Source organism: Ambystoma mexicanum, chromosome 13, assembly GCF_040938575.1.
Source record: "Ambystoma mexicanum isolate Mex_15411 chromosome 13, UKY_AmexF1_1, whole genome shotgun sequence".
In the NCBI taxonomy this organism is placed as follows: Eukaryota; Metazoa; Chordata; class Amphibia; order Caudata; family Ambystomatidae; genus Ambystoma; species Ambystoma mexicanum.
In genome coordinates, this window is record NC_090938.1 from 774,948,792 (window position 1) to 774,965,127 (window position 16,336).

The following is a 16,336-nucleotide window of genomic DNA, read 5'->3' on the forward strand; positions in this document are numbered from 1 at the left end:
CACCACAGCCCCATTTGCTTTGCTTCGTGGACTGTTTGCCCAAAGGATGAGCTGCGGCAGACCTTTGGGGTCACGCCACCCCCCCCCCCTAATCCGTGTTCAGGGAGCTTTTCATGGGGCGTCCGCTTTTAGAGGGTGCTCAGCCCTCTGCTTCCCCAACCCCCACACGAGACAGGCTTTTTCAGCAGGCCTTGGTCCTGGGCGGACTCTGTTGCCACCAGAAGCCCCGGCAGTCTGGGACTTCAGCCCAGCTCAACACGGTTTAAAAAGTCCCCTCCTTTAGAGCCTCACCCCGTGTCAGAACTTGCACAACAAGCATTGGCAAGGCCAACAGTTTGGCTTTTGTGCAGGCATGGCAAAGGCGCTTACTAGGCACTCCCATAGTGGTATTAACTGCCCGTCGTGGCGCGAGTTCCTGGGCACCTAATAGCAGTGCCTGGCAAATGCCTGGTACTTAACACCAACCTCTTTTCTACAGCTGTTTCTAATCTTCCATAGTCCCGGAAGTAATACATGGCTGCAGTAAGCACCCCTCTTTATCAAGCTCCGGTTTCTCGCACATCGAACGCAGGAGAAGCACAAGCAGAAAAAAGCGGCCGCTCGCTCCCGAAGTCGCCGTATGCCATGTGCATGCCTGTTTCAGTCCCCCAGTGACACTTACCAATCCGAATTAAATGTCAAGCATCACGCGAGTAGAGTGACCCCACCACTTTAAAGAAGGCACTAGTTTTTAAAGGACATTTCAAAGCGTTTACAGAAAGCGCTACCCAATGGGCTTATGTTGCGTGCCCGCACAGGTGCCCTCAGCGGAAAGATCTACTATGTAGCCGAGTCGCCTTGGCTTTTGCATATTGTGGGGGAGCCGCCGCGCCACACGCTCGAGTTTACGCAGCTCTTGAGAACTGCGCCTCTATTTCGTGGGAAGGACTTGCAGAATGTATGATTCAAAGCAGGTGTTTTTGGAGCATGGTTATTTGAAAACATGAGCGGTGCCATCTGGGCGACACATGCAGCGCATTTATGCCAAGGGAATTACAGCAAGGTTGATAGCCAGAGAGAGGGCACCCAATTCTATATCTACACACCGTGCCGTTGCACTTTCCGGGGATTAGGCGCACGGCTAAACCTACTGGACCAGACACTAGCAGAGGGCAGGGGGTCTAATGCTTCTGGAGCCAGTCTCACTGCAGAGCATAGTGCTTTCATATTCCTGGCTGCAAGGCAACAATGGACGGCGGTAATGCGGTAATGCCAGAGAGCAATGGGTGTTAACCTTTAGGTTTGGTATTTAGTAAATAATAGGGCTGAACTCATCCAAATTGTGATCTCTCCACTACGATTAAGCCATTCAAATCAAGGTTAATGCCTAAATAATCCTTGGAGGTTGCACATGCAATCAAAGAGATAGTTTTTTCTAATTGCATTGCCCACTACGTCCTCTGAATGTACCCCGCAAAACAACCAAACAATCCCCTAATGGGCTCCTACGCAGAACGGCTAACTCACCGCGCCCCCTTACACCGCTGCTCTGTTAAAAGAAATGGATCAAAATGCTTGCGAAAAGGTCAGAACATTCGACCGGTTTGCCACGTCTCTTTTGCCAAATTAGTCTCAGTTTAAGCACCTCCGTGAGGTGCAATTTTTAAGTGAGTGCAGCTTAAATTGCATCGGAGCGTAAAGTACATCTGCGACATAGTTCTGTCTCTCCCCGAGTGAAGTGCACCACACGTAGGGCCTGATTTACGAACCGTTTCTCAACGGACTGGTGTACGAGTATTCCAACTGGAGATAACCTGCCAACCCAAACCAAACCACAGTTATAAATGGCACCCTGTTGCCCTGCAATCTAGTCCACTCTAAATCGTTATGTTTAAATCGCTGTGGCAGTGGCCAGCAAAATGAAATGAAATTATATTTTATTTATATCTCGCTAATACACAAGTGTTTCAGAGCGCGACCAGACAAAGGGAGGGGAACAGGGGAGAACAAAACACCGATCTTACTAGGCCCAGTGACAATGAGAATGCGTAAGTGCATGGAAAAAGGGAAAAGGGGGAAGGTGCATGGAGGGGGTGGGGCGGAGAAGTGGAACGTGCGGAACAGAGGAGAGAAACTAATAAATAATCTGCAGTGGTAGTGCAGCCAGCAAGTGGCAAGTGCTAGATTAGTCAACAAGGGTATATCTGATAAGTGCAGAAGAAAAAGTGGGAGGGGGGCTGTATGGGTACAGGTACAGTGCGCAGTGCATGGGTTGGCCGGGAGGCAGTGCAGGAGGGTGGCAGGATGAGCAGGTACCTGGGCCCGAGTGACGGAGGGTGGCCAGGTGCACGATGCCGAGAGAGAAAAGAGATCAGCAGGGGAGAAGAGAAGCAAAGAGGAAGGTCTTGAGGTGCTTCCGGAACCGGAGATGGTTCTCCTCAAGTTTCAAGGTGGCTGGGAGGCTGTTCCAAAGGGAGTCACCAGCCGAAGACAGAGATTTACCCCCAGCTTGTTTCTTTGAAAAACGATTGACCCTGAGGGAGTTAGAAGTAGAGGAGCGAAGGGCTCGAAGGAGGAAGTATTTCACAGACGGAGAGTTGAAGGTATTTTGCACCCAGGCCCCAGAAAGACTTGTGACCAATGCAGAGGGTTTTACATTTAATCCTTGCATCCATTGGGAGCCAGTGAAGGGATTTCAGGGCTGGAGGGATACGATCCCAGGGCTTGAGGCCAAGGACAAGTCTCGCAGTCCTGTTTGAGATTAGTTGAAAAGGGCGGAGAGTAGAGGCCGGTAGATTTAGAAAGAGGCTGTTACAGTAGTCCAGCCTAGAGAGAACCAGAGCTTGGGAGACAGTGAGCTTCTGGGGGAGGGAGAGGAAAGGCAGAGTACCTCTAAGCAGGTGCAGTAAGAAGTTTGACTTTTTTGAGATGTCGGAGATGTGTGCGGAGAAGGAAAGTGTGGAGTCAAAGATGACCCCAAGGTTCTTAGCCTCGCAGGTAAGGGTAGGAGGAGTGTCAAGGGAGACCGGCCAGAGAGTGAGGGGAGTGCAGAAGAAAAAGTACAAAACACCAAAGTTGGAATTTAAAGGATCGGGTTTGCTGCCATCTCCCTAGTACTATGTTTAACTTTCCAGCGCTTAGAGAAACTGCTTAAATATAGAGTAAGGTAAAGACACTAAAGGCGTGGTACACCAATACAAACAGCAAGGTCAGGCTTGCGTGTGGGTGTATTTTGTCGGTGTCAAGCGTTTTTTGTTGTTAGTCGACACTACCTCATTCCTGTATCATTGCTCTCTCCTTCCCTCCATCCACACCCTTTCTCATCTAACACTCCAGCTCTGTGGAAATGGGCCCGACACATCTTTAGCTGGACCAGAGGACACCGAATAGGGTTTTTCCTGGGCATAAAGTCACTCACTGGTGGAGGCAAATCCTGTTTATTTGGTTGAATCAAACCAGAAGTTGACGGCTGAATCTTTCTATCTAGTAGAGGGGTGCAGTGGAGCACACATCATTTATTGTGGCTGGAGGCTGTTCCAAGAGCAGCCCTGCTTTGCTGCAGAGAGAGTGACTAACACATAGTCGGCAGGTGAGGTGCTCTAATTAAATTCAATTAATTCCTCACTGAATGGAAAATAACAATTTTTGTGACCGTCACATTTCCATTCTTTCCATCCTGCTGTGCTGCCTCTCCTCTTACTCATTCTTCTGCCATCCTGTCCCCCTGCTCATCCTGCTCCCTTTTTTTCACATTGTATATGGGCACCCTTCTAAATCTTCCCTCATGCTGCATCCTCTGCCTCCCTACTCCTTCTGACTCTCCAGATTCTTTCCACTTCTTCCCCCTTCCTTCAAGCCATAAGTGTCTCTGTGCCCTTCCCAATCTTTACTCCTGCTCCATCCTCTTCTGTCTTACTACTCTTACTCCCTCCTCTGCTCCTCGCCTTACTTCTTCTACGCTTGCTTGCCTCCTTACTCTTATACCATCCCTTTCCCCTGATTCTTTACTCTTCCCGATCTTCAAACTCTAACCATACCTCTTCGCTCTTACACCTTCTTCTTGTGCCTTACTCTTCCCCTCCTGTTTCCACTTTCCTGTGGATTCCTCAGCCATCCCCATCCTGTTGATTCCCATCCTCGCCATTCCGCTCTTCCTCTTCCCACGTGTCCCTTTCCCTTTCAGCCTGCCTCTTTTCTGCTCCTCTTCGCCCCTCTGGGTTGTGGACTATGGTGTTTCCCGCACTGTTACTCTCACCTGGACCCCACAGGGGTGTCGATCGGACCCGACAGCTGCGGTCTCCTTCAACGTGATGCGTAGTGCTGAGATGACTGTCTGGACTGGCCCGCCTAGTCTTGTCTGCTGGACCCAAAGAAGTATTTTCCTGCAAGTGGAGACAGGGATTAACCACCTGTGGGTTTTAGTGATGGCCTCCCAACTGTTCTCGCTCTCCCCCACTAATCACCTCTTATATCCCCTTAGTAACCTCACCTTATGTTTGTAAAAGATGATCTCTCCATCCTGCGTGTCTTGCAGGGGCGCATAGATACCAGTTACTTCACTGGTTTGAAGGCGTTGGGAGAGTTCCGGTAAGTATTGACTCTGAAGTCCCTGGCGGGATTGGTAAGTATCAAGTTCAAAGAGTTCAATGTGCCCGATGTTCACTCTTGTCCCCTTCCTTCCTTAAGTTGCAACTGAGTTTGTGAGAAGAAGGTCTCGTAGCTGCTGCTGGTGTTCAGGTAAGAGTCTGTGTTACCCAGCGCTGTCCGGTAACTATTGCATGCGTTAACGTGTTGTTTTTCTCCCTCTTTACAGATGCGGCATATGAAAATGTGGAGAGTTATGGAATAATACCGCCGGTGGTAAATCAGGTAAGTCTATGGTGGTAAGAGGTTGTATTTGTTGATTCCCTTGGCTCACCTTGTTTTTTCTTGTGTCCCCTATGTGCCAGATTACGGCGAAGAAATGATGGAGACAGTGCCGGATCGAAAGATGCTGTGAGAACTGGTGAGTATGGCGCCGTGCTGGAGCTGGCGAAGTGACGCATGCAGGACTGATGCACTTTCCAGGTCCGGAGATGAAATGGTTACGGAATTAGGTGAGGAATTTGAAATAAGTTTGTTTTCTAACCTTGTCCTTTTCTTCTTCTTCATTCTAGGATGTCCGGATTCGAGGCAGGCGTGGCAGAAGACTGGATGCTGGCTGCAGGCACGCGGGCGTGGCAGAAGACTGGATGCTGGCTGCAGGCACGGTGAGCGTCACGCTGCCAGATGCAGAATAACGCGAAGCATGTGCTGCTGTTCGGGTGTGGTTTAAATAGTCTCCAAAGTAGTTCCAGATAAGAAGTTCCCTAGAGCCACGCCCGAGTAAAAAATAGTCCCTGTAACAAAATAGTCCCATCCAGGCCTCATGTAGGCTTGGACTCTTTTGCAGCATGGTCTGCATCAGGCAAGTAAAGTCTATGAGCCTGGCGCCTATGGTGCCAGGACTGATTTCTATGATGAGCCTGGCGCCTAAGGCGCCAGGACTGAACACAGACAGCCCCTAGCCGGGGCTGCTGAGGTTTAAACAAATGTCTGGATGCCTGCTCCCGGAGCTGAGGGCCTTGGTCCTGATGCCCGGGGGTAGGCATCATGACAGCACTCCCCCCCAAGGCCCCTCCTAAAATTGTTCTTCCCCCTGGCCCTGGGGTATCTGGGAAGTTCCGATGGAATCTTTTCACCAACCGAGGTGCATGAACGTGGTCGCTAGGCTCCCATGATCTTTCTTGTGGTCCGTAGCCCTTCCAATCGATCAAATAAAAAAGTTTTGATTTAATCATCTTGGAGTCCAGGATATTTTTTACCTCGAATTCAGGTTCTCCATCTATCAAGATGGGGTCAGGTGGTTTGGTTAATCTTGTCCCTGGTTGAACTGGTTTTAGAAGTGAAACATGAAAGACAGGATGAATTCGCATATTAGAGGGTAATTCCAATTTGACGGCCACCGGGTTGATAATGGCCTTAATGGTGTAAGGTCCCAAATATCTAGGATTAAAAGTCTGAGTTCCCTTCAAAGGTATATGTTTTGTAGCCAGCCAAACTTGATCCCCAATCTGGTATTGTGGAGTTTCACTTCTATGTTGATCAGCATTTTTCATGTATTTCTCTTTTGCTTGTTTCAAATGTTCTGTGGCTTCCTTAAAGGCTTGTGTAATAGTAGAGTGCAAATGACTAACTGCGGGCATTTCTAAGTGCTGAGGCGAATCAAGTTCTGAGGTTCGAGGGTGATGTCCATATATGGTATAAAAAGGGCTTTGTCCAGTTCCTGAATGTACAGAGTTATTGTATGCGTACTCTGAAATCCATAAAATATCTTTCCAATTGCTTTCGGTCTGGTGTAGCATGCAGCGTAGGTACTGTTCAAGGGTCTGGTTGGTCCTTTCCGTCTGACCATCGGTCTGGGGATGGTGAGTTGTTGATAGCCTCACGTCGATTTGTGCCAGTTGACAACATTTCTTCAAAAATGCGAGATAAATTGACTACCTCAGTCAGAAACCAATACGGAAGGGAATCCGTGTAATCGAACAATGTTTTCAAGGAACTCCTTGGCCAGAATCAAAGCAGAAGGTAACCCCTTTAAAGGAATAAAGTGGGCCATCTTGGAAAAAAGATCCACAATAACTGGGATGGTGTTAAATCTATTACATGGAGGTAGATCTGTAATAAAGTCTAAAGACAAGGTGTGCCATGGTGTAGGTGGAATATCCAAAGGTTGTAAAAGGCCAGCGGGTTTTTTCTTCTGGCTTTTGTTTTGGGCGCAAATGCCACAAGACATCACAAATGACTTTACATCTTTTCGCCAAGTGGGCCACCAGAACTGTCTCTTAATTTTTGCTTCAGTTTTTGCGATACCTGGGTGCCCTTCCATCAGGGTGTAATGGTAATTGGAGATGACTAGTTCTTGTATTTCCTTGTGTGGTAGAAATAGTCATCCTTGATAGTAAGGTAGGTCATTGACGACTGAGTAGTCCGGGCTTTTCTTTACCCAGTCCTGCAGGGTTGCTGGATCGAAGAGTTGTTGAATTTTTGAATGAATATCTTCTAGTGTCAGAGTAGTTATGCCAAGAATTCTTTGCTCGGGAATTATTGGCACCGGTTCCGGGTTTGCATATGCTTCTCCCATCCCTATTCGGGATAAGGCATCTGCTTTGCCATTTTTGCAGCCTTGTCGATAAGTGATCACGAAATCGAATTCGGCAAAGAACAATGCCCATCGAAGTTGTCGCGATGATTGGGCTTTGGCTGTTTTTAAATACTGCAGGTTCCGGTGATCGGTGATTACGGTAATAGTATGCCTGGCACCAAGAAGATAGTGCCGCCAAGCCTTAAAGGCGGATTTGACGGCTAATAGCTCTTTATCGGTAACCGCATAGTTTAAATCAGGTGCTGAGAACTTTCTGGACCAAAACGCTACTGGGTGAAGTTGACCGGTTTCAGGATCCTTCTGGGACAGGACAGCTCCCATGGCTAAACTGGATGCATGAGTTTCTACTATGTGTGGAAGCTCAGGGCATGGATGCTTTAAGACAGGTGCTGATGTGAATTTCGCTTTCAACTCTTGGAAGGCCTTTTCAGCCTCTTCGGTCCACAAGAAGCGTTTGTTTTTTCACAAAAGTGCTGTGATGGGGTGTACAACATGGGAGAAGTCCGGAATGAATCTGCGGTAGAAATTAGCAAATCCGAGCATGCTTTGTACCCCTTTGACTGAACTGGGTGATGGCCACTTGAGAATTGCGTCCACCTTTCGAGAGTCCATTCGGACTCCTTTTGGAGTCAGTATAAATCCAAGAAATTCAACTTCCGTAGTATGAAAAACAAATTTTTCCAATTTTGCATATAACTTGTGCTGGCGTAGTTTCTCAAGGACTGCACGCACGTGCTTAACATGGTCTGATTCTGAGGAGGAGTACACTAGAATATCATCTATGTATACGACGACACAGATGTCAATGAGTTCACGAAGGACATCGTTCATAAAATACTGGAAGGCTGCTGGTGCATTGCACAACCCGAAGGGCATCACCTGATATTCGAATAATCCGTACTTGGTGCGAAAGGCAGTCTTCCATTTGTCGCCTTTCTGGACACGTACCAGATGATATGCCCCTCGGAGATCTAACTTAGTGTAGATATAAGCATCCTTTACTTGGTCTAGTAATTTGGGGATCGGAGGCAATGGGTATCGGTTTTTAACCGTAATCTGATTTAATGCGCGGTAATCTATGCACGTTCTAAGGTCACCTTCCTTTTTTGGCACGAAGAATAAAGCTGAGGATGCAGGAGACTTGGAAGGACGAATAAAGCCATTAGCAAGGTATTGGTCCAAGTATTGCCGTAGGTGACGATTTTCAGGTTCCGTGAGGGCATAGATTCTACTGCATGGGGGTTGTGCACCGGGTAGGAGGTCGATTTGACAATCGTATGATCTGTGAGGAGGTAATGTATTGGCCTGTTCTTTTTGAAAAACATCCTGAAATTCTTGGTATTCCTGAGGTAACTGCACGATTGGGTTAACGACTGTAGCCAGGCCTTTGTTCAAAGTTTTCTCCGGGTAACAGGTGTGTGCACAATCCGGGAAGGTTATTCTCTTCTCTCGCCAATCTATACAAGGATTATGTATTTCCAACCATGGCATCCCCAGTATTATCTGGAACTGTGGGGCTTTGATTAGATCAAACACAATAGTCTCTCGATGCCCATCTTGACTCAACAGTGTCATCTCTGTAGTGGAACGAGTTACAGGCCCGAGGCAATCTCAGTTCCATCAACTGTGGTGACGACATTCGAAGTGGTCTTTTTGCAAAGAGGTAGATTCATCCTTGACACCAATTCGTGGTCCATATAGTTTCCTATGGCCGCGCTATCTATGTATGCCCTTACTGCGTGCATACGTGATGGCTGCCTGGAATCAAGTAGGACCATTGGGATGATCAGATGCAAGGTCTGAGTGTCCTTCTTTAAGCTCGGCAAGCGGACCTCTACGCTTGTCGGGTGTGGTCGTTTCCCGAATCAGGCTCTATGTGGCTTTTATCAGCAACTTCTACCACCTTCTTGGGTGGTTTTGTAGGGCAATCCTGTAGAAAATGTCCTGAGGTTCCACAGTACAGACACAACTGCATCTGTCGTCTTCTTTCTCTTTCCTTTTGAGTTAAGGGTCCTTTAACCCCCCCGATCTGCATAGGTTCAGATGCATCTGTTCCTTTGGGGGCAACGTTGGGTTTAACCAATACCCGGTTCTCGAACTTAGCTCGACCAGTCTTTCGGTTCTGAAGTCGGTGGTCTAGCTGCACCACTAAGTCTATAAATTCTGTGCAATCCTGAAGTGGGTTCACAACTTGAGCCAAGACATCTTTGAGTTCTCCCCGAAGCCCACGATGAAACAATGTAATTCGTTTTTCCTCCGGCCACCCGGTTTCCACCACCAACCTATTGAAGGTTGCAATATAGGTTAGCAGATCCTGGTTACCCTGTCGTAAGGATAAAAGTTCGTTGTCCAGGGCTTGACCCTGTAAGTGTCTGGCGAATAGTTTTTCCATGCTCCTTTGAAAACCCTGAAAATCCCGGAGAAGAGGATCATCCTGGTTGACTAATGGAATGGACCAATCCGCTGCGCTGCCACTAAGATATGACAATACAAAAGGCTACTTTGGCTTGGTCATTTGGAAAGGCTCCCGGTCTGCATAAAAAGTGCAAGCGGCATTGGTTCATAAACACAGCGAACCTTTTGGGGTCCCCAGAAAAGCGTTCGGGTGGAGCTAACGGAATATTTCCTGGTAAAACCACTTGCACAGGATTGCTTGATGAAACGGGGGTTGGGTTTCCCCCATATCCAGGTAGGGGCGTTTGCCCAGCTTGGTTTTGCAGTAGTTGCCTAGCGAGATCATCAGTGCGCTCCTTTGAGACAATCAGTTCTCTCCTGAGGGCATTAGTCTCTTGGTGAGCGGCATGTACTTCCGCCCTAAGTTCCCCCAATAATTGGGCCAGTTGGTCGGTTTCCGAGATTTCCATAACACCCGGGTGGGTATTTGTAGAGAGGCTTTGCGTTCTGTTACGCTCACCTGGACCCCACAGGGGTGTCGATCAGATCCGGACAGCTGCGGTCTCCTTCAACGTGATGCGTAGTGCAGAGATGACTGTCTGGACTGGCCCGCCTAGTCTTGTCTGCTGGACCCAAAGAAGTATTTTCCTGCAAGTGGAGACAGGGATTAACCACCTGTGGGTTTTAGTGATGGCCTCCCAACTGTTCTCGCTCTCCCCCACTAATCACCTCCGATATCCCCTTAGTAACCTCACCTTATGTTTGTAAAAGATGAGCTCTCCATCCTGCGTGTCTTGCAGGGGCGCGTAGATACCAGTTACTTCACTGGTTTGAAGGCGTTGGGAGAGTTCCGGTAAGTATTGACTCTGAAGTCCCTGGCGGGATTGGTAAGTATCAAGTTCAAAGAGTTCAATGTGCCCGATGTTCACTCTTGTCCCCTTCCTTCCTTAAGTTGCAACTGAGTTTGTGAGAAGAAGGTCTCGTAGCTGCTGCTGGTGTTCAGGTAAGAGTCTGTGTTACCCAGCGCTGTCCGGTAACTATTGCATGCGTTAACGTGTTGTTTTTCTCCCTCTTTACAGATGCGGCATATGAAAATGTGGAGAGTTATGGAATAATACCGCCGGTGGTAAATCAGGTAAGTCTATGGTGGTAAGAGGTTGTATTTGTTGATTCCCTTGGCTCACCTTGTTTTTTCTTGTGTCCCCTATGTGCCAGATTACGGCGAAGAAATGATGGAGACAGTGCCGGATCGAAAGATGCTGTGAGAACTGGTGAGTATGGCGCCGTGCTGGAGCTGGCGAAGTGACGCATGCAGGACTGATGCACTTTCCAGGTCCGGAGATGAAATGGTTACGGAATTAGGTGAGGAATTTGAAATAAGTTTGTTTTCTAACCTTGTCCTTTTCTTCTTCTTCATTCTAGGATGTCCGGATTCGAGGCGGGCGTGGCAGAAGACTGGATGCTGGCTGCAGGCACGTGGGCGTGGCAGAAGACTGGATGCTGGCTGCAGGCACGGTGAGCGTCACGCTGCCAGCTGCAGAATAACGCGAAGCATGTGCTGCTGTTCGGGTGTGGTTTAAATAGTCTCCAAAGTAGTTCCAGATAAGAAGTTCCCTAGAGCCACGCCCGAGTAAAAAATAGTCCCTGTAACAAAATAGTCCCATCCAGGCCTCATGTAGGCTTGGACTCTTTTGCAGCATGGTCTGCATCAGGCAAGTAAAGTCTATGAGCCTGGCGCCTATGGTGCCAGGACTGATTTCTATGATGAGCCTGGCGCCTAAGGCGCCAGGACTGAACACAGACAGCCCCTAGCCGGGGCTGCTGAGGTTTAAACAAATGTCTGGATGCCTGCTCCCGGAGCTGAGGGCCTTGGTCCTGATGCCCGGGGGTAGGCATCATGACAGCACTCCCCCCCAAGGCCCCTCCTAAAATTGTTCTTCCCCCTGGCCCTGGGGTATCTGGGAAGTTCCGATGGAATCTTTTCACCAACCGAGGTGCATGAACGTGGTCGCTAGGCTCCCATGATCTTTCTTGTGGTCCGTAGCCCTTCCAATCGATCAAATAAAAAAGTTTTGATTTAATCATCTTGGAGTCCAGGATATTTTTTACCTCGAATTCAGGTTCTCCATCTATCAAGATGGGGTCAGGTGGTTTGGTTAATCTTGTCCCTGGTTGAACTGGTTTTAGAAGTGAAACATGAAAGACAGGATGAATTTGCATATTAGAGGGTAATTCCAATTTGACGGCCACCGGGTTGATAATTGCCTTAATGGTGTAAGGTCCCAAATATCTAGGATTAAAAGTCTGAGTTCCCTTCAAAGGTATATGTTTTGTAGCCAGCCAAACTTGATCCCCAATCTGGTATTGTGGAGTTTCACTTCTATGTTGATCAGCATTTTTCATGTATTTCTCGTTTGCTTGTTTCAAATGTTCTGTGGCTTCCTTAAAGGCTTGTGTAATAGTAGAGTGCAAATGACTAACTGCGGGCATTTCTAAGTGCTGAGGCGAATCAAGTTCTGAGGTTCGAGGGTGATGTCCATATATGGTATAAAAAGGGCTTTGTCCAGTTCCTGAATGTACAGAGTTATTGTATGCGTACTCGGAAATCCATAAAATATCTTTCCAATTGCTTTCGATCTGGTGTAGCATGCAGCGTAGGTACTGTTCAAGGGTCTGGTTGGTCCTTTCCGTCTGACCATCGGTCTGGGGATGGTGAGTTGTTGATAGCCTCACGTCGATTTGTGCCAGTTGACAACATTTCTTCAAAAATGCGAGATAAATTGACTACCTCAGTCAGAAACCAATACGGAAGGGAATCCGTGTAATCGAACAATGTTTTCAAGGAACTCCTTGGCCAGAATCAAAGCAGAAGGTAACCCCTTTAAAGGAATAAAGTGGGCCATCTTGGAAAAAAGATCCACAATAACTGGGATGGTGTTAAATCTATTACATGGAGGTAGATCTGTAATAAAGTCTAAAGACAAGGTGTGCCATGGTGTAGGTGGAATATCCAAAGGTTGTAAAAGGCCAGCGGGTTTTTTCTTCTGGCTTTTGTTTTGGGCGCAAATGCCACAAGACATCACAAATGACTTTACATCTTTTCGCCAAGTGGGCCACCAGAACTGTCTCTTAATTTTTGCTTCAGTTTTTGCGATACCTGGGTGCCCTTCCATCAGGGTGTAATGGTAATTGGAGATGACTAGTTCTTGTATTTCCTTGTGTGGTAGAAATAGTCATCCATGATAGTAAGGTAGGTCATTGACGACTGAGTAGTCCGGGCTTTTCTTTACCCAGTCCTGCAGGGTTGCTGGATCGAAGAGTTGTTGAATTTTTGAATGAATATCTTCTAGTGTCAGAGTAGTTATGCCAAGAATTCTTTGCTCGGGAATTATTGGCACCGGTTCCGGGTTTGCATATGCTTCTCCCATCCCTATTCGGGATAAGGCATCTGCTTTGCCATTTTTGCAGCCTTGTCGATAAGTGATCACGAAATCGAATTCGGCAAAGAACAATGCCCATCGAAGTTGTCGCGATGATTGGGCTTTGGCTGTTTTTAAATACTGCAGGTTCCGGTGATCGGTGATTACGGTAATAGTATGCCTGGCACCAAGAAGATAGTGCCGCCAAGCCTTAAAGGCGGATTTGACGGCTAATAGCTCTTTATCGGTAACCGCATAGTTTAAATCAGGTGCTGAGAACTTTCTGGACCAAAACGCTACTGGGTGAAGTTGACCGGTTTCAGGATCCTTCTGGGACAGGACAGCTCCCATGGCTAAACTGGATGCATGAGTTTCTACTATGTGTGGAAGCTCAGGGCATGGATGCTTTAAGACAGGTGCTGATGTGAATTTCGCTTTCAACTCTTGGAAGGCCTTTTCAGCCTCTTCGGTCCACAAGAAGCGTTTGTTTTTTCACAAAAGTGCTGTGATGGGGTGTACAACATGGGAGAAGTCCGGAATGAATCTGCGGTAGAAATTAGCAAATCCGAGCATGCTTTGTACCCCTTTGACTGAACTGGGTGATGGCCACTTGAGAATTGCGTCCACCTTTCGAGAGTCCATTCGGACTCCTTTTGGAGTCAGTATAAATCCAAGAAATTCAACTTCCGTAGTATGAAAAACAAATTTTTCCAATTTTGCATATAACTTGTGCTGGCGTAGTTTCTCAAGGACTGCACGTACGTGCTTAACATGGTCTGATTCTGAGGAGGAGTACACTAGAATATCATCTATGTATACGACGACACAGATGTCAATGAGTTCACGAAGGACATCGTTCATAAAATACTGGAAGGCTGCTGGTGCATTGCACAACCCGAAGGGCATCACCTGATATTCGAATAATCCGTACTTGGTGCGAAAGGCAGTCTTCCATTTGTCGCCTTTCTGGACACGTACCAGATGATATGCCCCTCGGAGATCTAACTTAGTGTAGATATAAGCATCCTTTACTTGGTCTAGTAATTTGGGGATCGGAGGCAATGGGTATCGGTTTTTAACCGTAATCTGATTTAATGCGCGGTAATCTATGCACGTTCTAAGGTCACCTTCCTTTTTTGGCACGAAGAATAAAGCTGAGGATGCAGGAGACTTGGAAGGACGAATAAAGCCATTAGCAAGGTATTGGTCCAAGTATTGCCGTAGGTGACGATTTTCAGGTTCCGTGAGGGCATAGATTCTACTGCATGGGGGTTGTGCACCGGGTAGGAGGTCGATTTGACAATCGTATGATCTGTGAGGAGGTAATGTATTGGCCTGTTCTTTTTGAAAAACATCCTGAAATTCTTGGTATTCCTGAGGTAACTGCACAATTGGGTTAACGACTGTAGCCAGGCCTTTGTTCAAAGTTTTCTCCGGGTAACAGGTGTGTGCACAATCCGGGAAGGTTATTCTCTTCTCTCGCCAATCTATACAAGGATTATGTATTTCCAACCATGGCATCCCCAGTATTATCTGGAACTGTGGGGCTTTGATTAGATCAAACACAATAGTCTCTCGATGCCCATCTTGACTCAACAGTGTCATCTCTGTAGTGGAACGAGTTACAGGCCCGAGGCAATCTCAGTTCCATCAACTGTGGTGACGACATTCGAAGTGGTCTTTTTGCAAAGAGGTAGATTCATCCTTGACACCAATTCGTGGTCCATATAGTTTCCTATGGCCGCGCTATCTATGTATGCCCTTACTGCGTGCATACGTGATGGCTGCCTGGGATCAAGTAGGACCATTGGGATGATCAGATGCAAGGTCTGAGTGTCCTTCTTTAAGCTCGGCAAGCGGACCTCTACGCTTGTCGGGTGTGGTCGTTTCCCGAATCAGGCTCTATGTGGCTTTTATCAGCAACTCCTACCACCTTCTTGGGTGGTTTTGTAGGGCAATCCTGTAGAAAATGTCCTGAGGTTCCACAGTACAGACACAACTGCATCTGTCGTCTTCTTTCTCTTTCCTTTTGAGTTAAGGGTCCTTTAACCCCCCCGATCTGCATAGGTTCAGATGCATCTGTTCCTTTGGGGGCAACGTTGGGTTTAACCAATACCCGGTTCTCGAACTTAGCTCGACCAGTCTTTCGGTTCTGAAGTCGGTGGTCTAGCTGCACCACTAAGTCTATAAATTCTGTGCAATCCTGAAGTGGGTTCACAACTTGAGCCAAGACATCTTTGAGTTCTCCCCGAAGCCCACGATGAAACAATGTAATTCGTTTTTCCTCCGGCCACCCGGTTTCCACCACCAACCTATTGAAGGTTGCAATATAGGTTAGCAGATCCTGGTTACCCTGTCGTAAGGATAAAAGTTCGTTGTCCAGGGCTTGACCCTGTAAGTGTCTGGCGAATAGTTTTTCCATGCTCCTTTGAAAACCCTGAAAATCCCGGAGAAGAGGATCATCCTGGTTGACTAATGGAATGGACCAATCCGCTGCGCTGCCACTAAGATATGACAATACAAAAGGCTACTTTGGCTTGGTCATTTGGAAAGGCTCCCGGTCTGCATAAAAAGTGCAAGCGGCATTGGTTCATAAACACAGCAAACCTTTTGGGGTCCCCAGAAAAGCGTTCGGGTGGAGCTAACGGAATATTTCCTGGTAAAACCACTTGCACAGGATTGCTTGATGAAACGGGGGTTGGGTTTCCCCCATATCCAGGTAGGGGCGTTTGCCCAGCTTGGTTTTGCAGTAGTTGCCTAGCGAGATCATCAGTGCGCTCCTTTGAGACAATCAGTTCTCTCCTGAGGGCATTAGTCTCTTGGTGAGCGGCATGTACTTCCGCCCTAAGTTCCCCCAATAATTGGGCCAGTTGGTCGGTTTCCGAGATTTCCATAACACCCGGGTGGGTATTTGTAGAGAGGCTTTGCATTCTGTTACGCTCACCTGGACCCCACAGGGGTGTCGATCAGATCCGGACAGCTGCGGTCTCCTTCAACGTGATGCATAGTGCAGAGATGACTGTCTGGACTGGCCCGCCTAGTCTTGTCTGCTGGACCCAAAGAAGTATTTTCCTGCAAGTGGAGACAGGGATTAACCACCTGTGGGTTTTAGTGATGGCCTCCCAACTGTTCTCGCTCTCCCCCACTAAACACCTCCGATATCCCCTTAGTAACCTCACCTTATGTTTGTAAAAGATGAGCTCTCCATCCTGCGTGTACTGCAGGGGCGCATAGATACCAGTTACTTCACTGGTTTGAAGGCGTTGGGAGAGTTCCGGTAAGTATTGACTCTGAAGTCCCTGGCGGGATTGGTAAGTATCAAGTTCAAAGAGTTCAATGTGCCCGATGTTCACTCTTGTCC